The sequence below is a fragment of the Stegodyphus dumicola genome, chromosome 4 (assembly GCF_044657685.1).
Source record: "Stegodyphus dumicola isolate Sdum_Otavi_A_Nest chromosome 4, ASM4465768v1".
Lineage (NCBI taxonomy): Eukaryota > Metazoa > Arthropoda > Arachnida > Araneae > Eresidae > Stegodyphus > Stegodyphus dumicola.
The window spans coordinates 142,642,887-142,654,687 of NC_140771.1; positions in this window are offsets into that span (position 1 = coordinate 142,642,887).

The following is an 11,801-nucleotide window of genomic DNA, read 5'->3' on the forward strand; positions in this document are numbered from 1 at the left end:
AGGTGTTTCATCCAAAGCCCAAGTGAGAGGTTGCCCGCAAGGCTCTTGCGCGGGGCCTCTCCTATGGAACATCACATTTAACGAAGTGCTCGCTGCAGACTGGCCCGCACACACGCGAGTTGTCGCCTACGCAGATGATGCTGCACTCCTGGTGCGAGGACGCACACGCAACGAACTGGAGAAAAACGGCACAGAAGTCTGCACACTTTTTGCTGACTACTGCACTCTACTTAAGCTTCAAATATCAACAGAAAAGTCAACAGCGTTAATCATTCCAAGGCCAGGAACAAATCCAACACGACGGCCCTGTATTAAATTAAACGGGAGAAATATTAAGTTCGTTAAAAATCTTAAATATCTAGGAGTAACATGGGACTCCGGTCTAACCTTTATTCCTCATATACAAGACCTTCGTGTTAAAACATCTCGAATAGCGAGAACAGCGCGCCAATTTCAGGGCAAGAATTGGGGTCAGAGCCCCCATTTTCAGAAACTGTTATATCTCACAGTTGCAGAGAAAATCGCATTATATGCAGCCCCAATCTGGGCAAACCCAATGGGAGCCAGGAAAATCCGTCAACTATCAGCCTTGCAAAGACCTTTTGCGATAAACCTATGCAAAGCATATCGAACTACAGCCACAAATGCAGCACAGGTACTAGCTGGTATCATACCACTGCATATCAAAGCCTTAATGGAATCTGCATATGCCCAACTGATCCACTTGCGCCGAGATGCGACATTTGGAAACACTACTTATAGCCCAGTCCAATATGAGCATCGGGGCGACGTATTGCGTACACATCCCTCAATAAAAGGGACAGGCATACGCACAGTTAAATCCAACTGCCTTCATCGAGACACCCTCACGAAGATATACACGGATGGCTCGAAGCATGAACATGGAGTAGGTAGTGCCTTTATACACTATGATGGTTCCAACACCGAATACACATGGAAAGGACATCTGAAACCGGAAAACAGCGTCTTTCAGGCGGAAGTTACTGCTCTCACAGCAGCGGTACAGCATATACTCAACAACAATATACAGGGAGCTACCATATACACGGACAGCCTTTCAGCAATAAATGCAATAGAAAATCAACACCATGTATCGCCGAGCATCATTAACTTGCAAGATATCCTGCAGCATAATCGTCACACTAAAATTACCATGGTTTGGGTCAAAGCCCACGATGGCAACCAGGGAAATGAAGCAGCTGACCGTTTGGCTAAGAATGCTGCAAGCAATCTCGAAGCACAAGAAATAAATATTCCTGCCCCACCATCCTATCTAAAGCGTCATTTGCAGGGACAAGCAATACGACAATGGCAAGAAGAATGGACTAATGCGGAAACAGGGAGGCGCACCTATGAGCGTATTTCAAAGGTATCAACTGACCGCCTTATCGCCATTGCTCCTTTGGTAAACTACATAACAGGTCACGGGCCGTTCCCGTCTTATTTTCATCGACATGGGATATCAAATACAGACATCTGTGTCTGTGGAGAAGACGGAACGCCAGACCACTACCTATTCAGGTGCCCTCTGACAGATACCATGCATCTTTTCATGCCCACGAGCAACATAAGTGCCTACCACCGACTGATAATTAAGCACAAGGGAAGCATTAATGCAATATGTAAAATTATAAAATTTATCGCGGCACTAGGTCAGGATATCTGCCAGCCCATTTAATCAACATAAGGTTTTCCACTGCATTTATCCAGGAAATTACAATTTACACACGCATACCTTATATCTTATACCTAAACAGAACTTAAACTGGTTTGAGAACTCTTGCACAATAGCAAATATTTAATGACCTTTAACGCTGTCATATGTCCTTATTAGTTCTATACAAGCACAGTATTATAACGACTCTGTAACATGCCTTCATATAAGCATCATATCAGCTCTCTGTATCATATGTTTCTATTAGCACTTATTACTCATATACTATCATATGTATCTTTGTCTACCTTAATATTTATTTGCACAATGTGTTTTATTCGTAATATATCTGCTTTGCTATTAGTATCATATCAGCTCTGCACCATGTATATTTATTGGCATCATATTTACTTTGTACCAAGTGTATTTACTCGTTCTTCACCTGTACTGCATCTACTCAGCACCATGTCATTTAATTAACTCTACATTTTTTCTGCATCATGTATATACATTAATACCATATTTGCAATGGCCATGTAACTTTTTCATTAAGATTCAAATATACTCCCGAGGCAGCCTGATGAGGCTCCAGGGAGTTGTTGCCACTAGATAGTGGAAGACGCGGGGCATATGCCTGTTTACCTATGTTAAACATCAGGCGTCCTCGTCCTCCGTCACCTGTCACCTGCATATATTCGGATGGAGGTCTATGTTATTTAAAATGTCATGGTTCTAGGTACCGTCGTTTTCTCACACTGAGAGACAAATTCATACATACATATATACAAATTCTTCATTATTTAATTTCTTTAAAAATAATACAGGTGACAGCTGACAGCAGGGCCGGACATCCAGACGACTTTCAAAGACTAATCGGATATAGTCCGGGACCGGCTCCATCTAGAGTATAGCATGTTTACAACATAAAATACTTAGCGTTGCATTACCTACACGACAGGTGGACATTGCATGGCGACATAACATAGCTAAGCATAGACATGACATGGCATAGCACTTCGACGTGACATAGTATAGGATATAGTCATTGCGTAGTGACATAACATATTTACAACATGAAATACACAAGGTAATGTAACTTACACGACAGGTGGATATAGTATAGCGACATAACATAGTTAAGCATAGATAAGACATAGCGACATAACATATTGAGGTTACATATTTACAACATACAATTCGCAGTGTGGCATGACCTATGCGGCAGGTGGACCTTGCATGGTGACATATCATAGCGTAGCGTAGACATAACATGACACAGCATTGCAACATGATATGACGTAGCATAGCATAAGGATTACATATATACAGCATTAAATACACAACGTAACTTAACTACATGAAAGGTGGATTTTGCGTAGCGACATACCATAGCATCTCATAGACATAACATACATAGTATTGCGACATAACATACATAGTATTGCGATATAACATATATAGTATTGCGACATAACATACACAGTATTGCAGCATAACATATTGACGTTACAGATTTACAACATAAAGAACACAGGATCATATAGCTTACACGGCATAAAGAATATAGTCTTGCATATGAACATAGCATGGACGCATATATATTGACAAAACATTTTTATAACAAACAAATATATATATATATATATAAATAAATAAACAGCATAAGATGACCTTTACAGCAGGTGGGCATAGTATAGCGTAGACAAAAGTGATAGAACATAGCATAGTATATTGTCATAGCATATACATAACTTTGTATAGCATAGCGACATGACATATCGTAGCACATGGACATAGCTTGGCTTTATGGCAAAAATGATAATATAAGATTGATATAAAAATGAAATAAAAATAATACAGCGAAAATTATATTGAGGCAACCATTTAAAAAGTGATTCGCCGATTGTAGTGAACCAATGCGAAACTCATTTCGAGAGGAATGGCTCTCTTTCTGAGTTAAAAACAAGTAGAACTCGTTTGTTTGAAACGCAATTTAAAAACAATATTTCGAATGGTAAATGGCAGGAACTACGTATTAATCGCGCATATAGCAGATGGCAGCATTACGACAAAGAGATTAATTCACAAATGCTCTAAACAGCTGCGTAATTAGTTGAGACCCAAGGGAAATGCTTTGTGTCCGGAGCTAAATTGTTCGGATATTCTACTCTGTCGAAGGATTTCAACCCGAATTAAGTTCCAGGGCCATCAAATCACCGAAGATCCGTATTTCGTAAACTTTCAAAATTTGCCAAAAGTTGTCAAATTTGCAAATACGATTTAATTAAAAGTAAATAATATATAAAGTAAATAAAATATAAAAATAGTCTAAAATCATTCATTATCTCACTTGGACTGTACGTAATCGTGTTCAGTTTGGAAGTGATGCATATTGATAAAGAATTCTGTTGGTTGGGTAACAGTGCTTTATTTAACGTATATCTCACGGGATGGGATTGGGATTATTCAGTTATGGCAAAGCACCCGAGGGCTATCTGCCTAAAGGGAGGGATGCCTTCGTGGAGGAATTTCTAAGGGAAACTTCCTCGTATACACGTTACACATAGGGAAAACCACGAAAGCGCCCATGCGGCCAGTCCGTTCGCGGGATTCGAACCTCGGACCGAACTACCAGTGTTCAGCGTCTTTACCGCTCGGCCGCTGGTGGACTCGTATATTTCACGATCTGAGACCGAAGATACAAACCTTTATTTGCATAAAGTGTAAATATGTGTTTCTTCTTCTTTAACTAATTTCTGTACAACTTAAGATTTGAATCCAGATATTTTTAAAATTAATTAACAAATTTAAAAGTAGATTAGAGATTTTATTCAGAAATGAGAAAGAAGACGAAATGCGACTCTTTTGAATTATTGGTGATTATATACTGGGATTCAAATTCCCCTCGAAAAGTCAGGATATTTCTGTGAAATCAACAGCGATATTAACTGCTTTAATTACTTAAATTTTCATTTTATACTTGGCATCTATACATTACTAATTCCTATTTTTGATTTCCACAATAGTACAACTTTACTATCTACATTTTACTTCATATTCCTTAGGAGGAAATTTAATTATTTATATACGTTATATGTTCTTTTTAAAATTAATTTTTTTAAATCTTAACAGGGATAGCGCAGGATATTAATTTTTAAATCCTTTTGAAATTCCTTAATTCTAAGTTTTTCCTCTTCGTATTTCTTTACAATTAATCAATATATATATATAACAACCAAAGTTATAAGTATCTTTACCATGTAAAATAATTTCAGAAAAAGAATATAATCTGACACTCTAATGTTGTTTTTATGACATTATTTTATGTAAAAAGTGCATGATATTTGTGGACTTATTGGCAATGAGAGACTTTTAAACAAAACATTTTATTGGACATCAACTATTTTTGTGAAAGGACTCTAAAACAAAAATTTCACTTTTCAATGGACGTTTTGAAGAAAATTGAGGGCTTTTACGATTATAATCTATTAATTGATATTATTCTTACATGTATTATCGTTTCATAGTTCCCAATTAGATATTTAGTTATAAATTATATTTTTATCTATAAATCGTAGGTTCTATTATAAAGTTATATAATTAAGCATTTTCTAATTATATGAGAAAAATTATGAGTTATGATAGGGCATAGTTAAAGCCTTTAAGTGTATGTTAAAGTTAATGTCTTTGTGTCTTTCCTCATACTCTAATTTTTCCTTGTTTCACTAATGTACTAGTGCTTTGCTCTCCCGGCCTCTTTTTTTGAAAGGGGGGCGGCAGATGTAAAATGTAAAATATACGATGGCTTTGCTCTGCGCGAAAAGGCAACCTATGATTAATTTTCGGCAATTTCAGGATCTTAATCCTAGACCAGTAATTTCGAGAACATTCAGGCATGTTATATAACCGCTAGTATAACTACTGAGTACGCGCCATTTTTCATCAGACTGCTTTCACCTACCGCTGCTCCTCCCATCTTTTTCTTTCCTTTGTTAGAACAGTTAGGACGTAGAAAGTCTAAATTTAATATTACTTGGTTTAAATCACTATTGAATATGTAATTTGGAGAATTTCATCTAAAGGAAAAATGATCTGCGGTGGGAATTGAATAAAGATGTGTAATCTAAAAATCTAAATTCTTCTTTGTCGTCATTTTGCAGCCTTCTATTCAGCCACAACAACGCCCGAACTCTGACGTAGTTATACCGTCAAGCTTTGTCATTCCTGTGCCTGCCTGCCAAAATATTACATACATATGTAAAACAATCAAAGTAATATGTACCTTTCCGATGTAAAATAATTTCAGTAAAAGAGTGTAATCTGACACTGATGTTATTTTTCTGATATATATTAAACTTTAATTTGTATCTCTGTTAGTTCGGAAATAGGCTATTTTTTTTATTTCTTTCGTTGCACCAACTTCCTGATGAGGATGCAGTGAACGATGTAAATTTTTCTCCTTTCATTTGTGGTTTTGTCATGTTTTTCCACCTTCATGCAGTTTGCCACTGTATTTCTAGTTTTTGATTTTTATATATGTTCATTCCGAACTGAATACGGGATGGATTTATGTATTTTAAACGTATTATTTATTTGAATTTATTTTTCATTATTTATATATATATATATATGAAAGATATAAGAAAATAAAGAGGAACATAACTTAATACTAATAATACGTACAAATTTCATAAATATATTTTACGCAGAAATTTGTGATCTGTTTTGCATCGCCATGTTCGTACTTTGCATGAACTTTTAATAAGTTCTTGTCTATTTCTCTGTCGGTTCTGTTTCCAGTAGTTGAATAGCGTCTGCTTATAATGTTCTAGATACAATTAATGAATTTAATTAATTTATTTAACATGATATAAAACATAGATGCGAGCAACCAATTCGTTCATCTAACGCTTTCGCTTTAAGACAACACACAAACACTGGAAGTGCAAAGAAGTGTTATTGTCTATAAATTTGAAACTGGAGCCAAAGGCAACACTGAAGAAGTTGATTTGGCCAAGATTTTACATTATCATTTTCTAGTTTTATATGCATTTCTTGTATTTATCTGCATCTTTGTATGTCTATCCTGTCTAATGCTTCTCCAGACTAGAACGCGCTGATCATAGAATTGATTTACTAAGTAATGTTTGTGAGGGATGTAGCATATCAGGCTCTCGTCAGATTATCTGACATCTAGAATAATTTCGGAGCCTGAATCTGTTGTCACCTGTAAATAACACTTTATCCCGTTTCGATGTCGTTCCGTCGTTCGTTTTTCGTATTACTGTAAGTGAAGAAGCCTTTAGACACATGTTAATAGGGAGGATAACTTACTGTATTCCCACGAAATATTTCATCTTTATGGAATCGCCTGGACACAGTAAACTGCGATATCTGTTGTCCGATTCTTCCATGCCGCAGGTTTGTAATGCATTCTTCTGTTTGGTCCATATTTCGTTTTGGCTTCTAAGAATATAAAATGATCATCGCTATGGGTTTATGTTCATCGATGACTACTATTATACTTTTACGTATTTGGACATGGCTTTCACTGAGCCAGCCGTGACACGATGATTTTTAAAAACCATGTATTTCTAATTTTTTTTACATTATATGCAAATTTATCATCAAAAAAATCTCTTGGGCAGAAAGATATAAAAATAAAAGGAAAGAATAAAATTATAAACATCAACGTTCTGAAAACTGATATTCTAAATCTCTCTTTTCCAAAAATAATTTAAGAGATCTGTAGCATCTTTTGATTTTAATTTCAGTTGTTATTAATCTATGAAAAGATTTTATACAACGTAGGAGAAGAATTTGAAGAGAAAGAATGGTTTTCATTATTAAATTTCACTGCTTCGATTTTTCTGTATATTCAGCAATTTTCTACAAAAGAATATAATTTTTACATTTATATATTAAAATAATTTTAATAAGTTCTACGATCAGGAGTTCCATCACTCTTGGGCCAAACAGAAACATAAAAGTTATAGTGTTCTCTATGGACCAAGTCTTAGTAACAATAATAATGTACTGTAATAATTGATGACCGGCTTTGCTTATGCTAACAAAAAAGACGTTTTACGTATATTTTGCTCAGAATTAACAAGGCATCACTATTAACACCGTAAAAGCCACGTAGGTCTACAGCAGGCGTTCTCAACCAGGGTTTTATAAAAGGGGTTGTCAACCACTTCTTATTCTCCTAAGAGAGAATTTGATAGTTTCGGGGGGGGGGGAGAATGCGGCGAGATATTTATATACCTGTTAAGGGTTAAGTTTAACTTATGGATGTAAAAAAATCCCTTTTGTTCGATTTTGGTATTTACCAACATTTTCTATACTTTTTCTTTCTTAATTTATAAAACATTTTTGAAAAGTAATCTGATTTTAAATAAATATATTTCTAAATAAATAATATATTTTTTTCGAGTTTTGAGAAGGAAGGGTAGGAATGATAATCAAGCAATAGTGAAAGAGGTGCATGGGACGGATAAGGTTGTGAATCTCTTGTTTGTAGGGATTAGCCTTAGATCAAATTAGCTTGGCGCTAACACATTAATACGCTGTATTGTTGCAGAAAATATGAACTTCGCAGAGGAAACGTTTTAGAAAGCTTTGGAGGGTTTCTCTTGATTTGGTAAAGTTAATTAGTCGAAAACCCCTGACAAACGTTAAGCGAATTCTTGCTATGTCTGAAAGTAACTACAGAGTCAGACAAAGATTCAAATAAAACTTTTTGTTTGAACAGAGTTTAGAACACTAGCGCATGTCTGAAGGTAACTATAGAGTCAGACAAACGTTTAAATGAACCTTTTTATTTAAAAAGAAGTTATAACATAAATGCACATTCTTGTGCTAATAAAATCAAGCACAACTCTGGTGATGCAAGTTAAGTAATAGCCAAATTCAAATTGAAACGTGAACTAGCAGTCAAAGACTACTCAATTAAATTTTATTCTAAGCTGGCTCAGGAAGTCTAACCGTGTTATCAAATTCAAATGTCGGTAGCAATAACGCAAAGCTAAATAATTACAGCTTATCATAGCCGGCACGAACTAACGTGGCGTGCACGCACAGTCCAGAAATACGCTCTGTCTTAAAATCCAAATAATCTCCGTTTAAATACTGTCTAATTTATTTTCATTCTAGTGAGGAAGCCTAAAGGGGGAGTTATCGTAAAAAGCTGAATTATAAATAACTGCTTAATTTAAATAGTAACTTTAACCTTATAGTTTAGTCAATAGTAATTAGTTTTTTTATTGCTGAATATACCTATAATCTCTTTCATATTAAATAAAAGATTTACATAAATTTGTGTGTTATGCTTATTACATAAATTTTACATTATTACTATGTACTTGGTATTCTGAAGTTTTTTAACTATTGAAGCTATATGTTGTTATATGTTTCCTTCATTTCTTAAAATAAAACATCAGATCATTAATGTAAACGAGATATCATGCTTATCTGTGATTAGATTTTTATGTTTTAGCCCCTCAAAAGGCATAAGAGTTTATGATCATTTATAAAACCCCATGCTCAAGTTTTACGATCAGAAATTTAATTTATAAAGCTGATGATGTAAAGAAGGGAGAAAACGCAATATTAATTGTTATTAATCTTTGCGCATTTGAAAGTTTCGATAAATAATATAGCATTTTGAAGTATTCAGATTTACATAGTGTAGTATAATGGCTTTATCCTGAACTTTCTTGCAGCTTCGTTATTCAATAACGACAACTACATCATCTCTAACAATAAATTAAGAGCTGAAGCAATATCCTCACTTTTGACAACATCTTCTCTATCCACTGTTTATCGTAAAGATGGTATTAAATATTATCTTCTTTTAGTTTAAATATTTTAAAAAATGCAGGAAGAGTAGTTAACTATAAGTTATAAGGATGAAATATTTTGGAGAAAATATATGTAGTATACTTTTATGCAATGTCGGAAGGAATTCTTTTTTTGGGAGGGGGATTCTCTTACGTAAGAAATAATATTACTTTTTCAGTTGAAATCGAGGATATGTTTTAGAATTTGGTATATTTATCAACAAAAGAGAGCTAGTTTTTTCTCTAGTCTGCTAAGTCTACTAAGCTTTATTGCATTATTAATGCTATAATGGTATATAAAATTCTTGTCAGTTAAGTTCTACGGAAAGCAATGCTTCTCCATAATAAGTAATTTTTTCCCTGTACATTAACGTAGATTAGTAAAATTCAAGGTAAATCTAGTTACTTATTAAACTTATGTAGCTGCAAGAATTTGCACGTATTAAGAGATTAGAAGGTAATATCATTTTTTACAATATAAATAGAATATATCAAGTGTAGCTGATGCTGATTTTTTAAGGCACTTGAGAGCCTAGGAATGATTTTTCTAGAAAGTTCTGATAAATTCATTCTCATCTTTAGTTATGCTATAAATATGTATGAGGAACCATGTGTCAGATGAGAGGTATTTTGCTTAGACTGGTATGCTATTGAATAATTATGATTTTCAACTTTTATTTAATGAACAATTTACATTCTATTTCCAGTTTTAACTTTATAATCATAAATATTCGAATAGAATTTTTTCTCTCTTTATTTAGGGAGGAGAATGAAGTAGTTTGATGTACAGAAGAATGCTTCATAGTGTTTCTTCAACTTGAGATATTTTCAACTGTATCATTTGTATTTGGAAACAAATATCCCTTAGAGCTTCAATAAGAAATAATGTTTCGCTCTGCGCATGGTCCATTTGATCAGAACATCTTGAATTAAGAATAGTTATTTATTTATACATTTCCTGATTAAAAAATAGAAAATACAAACGTACCGTCAATTCGCTATTTGAAATTTATTCCTTCTCAAATTATGCTTAATAAAATAAATATCCTATAGCTTTATCTCATTTGCACTTTGTAATATAAATCGCTGAACTTCTGTGACAAGAATGTTGAATGATATTAGGTAAGTGGAAAATGTGTTTCCCACTAAATTAGCGGGAAAATGTTTCTTTATAATTAATGATAATGAAGAAAGGGCAAATGAATGCAAAAGTCAGGAAAGGGATTTTAAAAGTACGAAGTTCTAATTTGAAAGCAAATGCATGAATGTAGGAATCAAAGCAGTACTGTTGAAAATAATGAACTTCTTATTTCCTGAAAATCGCATGCGATTTTAAGGATATAGTCCACATTTGATCTCATACTAATCTCTCATTATCTTCGTTAAAAGGAAAAGAAAATCTTTGCTTTTAGATACTTAATATATCATCAAAAGTTCGGTAAAAGTGTAATCTAGGTTTTTACAGCGGTGCATTTCAACCATTTCGAAAATAAGCGAAAATAATATAGACCAGCGTTTGGAGCCAGTACTATAATTTCTAAATCATTACTCTTTTTTTTAGTCCAATGTGCATTAGACCCAAAAGGATATATTAGTATCGAAAAGGCATTCTGCGTCATTTTACATTCTGCGTTGATTCATTTTTTAAACTGTTGTTACAAAATATTATCGCCATATATTATATTTAAAGAATCTAAATAATGAGGAATCTGCATGAATGTTTCGCACTGTGAAAAAACGGCGGTACATGGAGCCATCAAATTTTGAATAACACAGTCCTCCAACAGAACATGGGCACTTAGAAACTCGAATTTTGAATTTGCTTTATTATCTATTTCAAATTCTGTAAAACGTTAATGAATTTTTGATTAACAAACTCAAGGGTTTCAAATCAAGCAATGACAACAGTGCATAAAAAATATCTCCAACGTGCGAGATTGTACATCGCAAATTCCAAAGATATGCTGTTTTCCTGTTTTTTATTATTTTGTGATATTGCTGTTGAATTGAATTTTATGTGGTTTAAGTGCGAAGAGAATGATATTTAGTAAATAACGGTAAAACACAAAACGTTAAAAAAACGCTCTTTTGGACATAATATAAAATCTGAAAGCTTTCATATTTTCTTTCTTTCTTTTTCTTTTTTTTTTTCCTTTTCTTTCTTTCTTTTTTTGGAGAACAAGTGCAAGCATAATAACAGTCGCAATTTAGTGATTATACCTATTTAGTATAAAATTTCTACAACAGATAATTTTAGACATTGTTTACATCTTTGTTATCTAAGC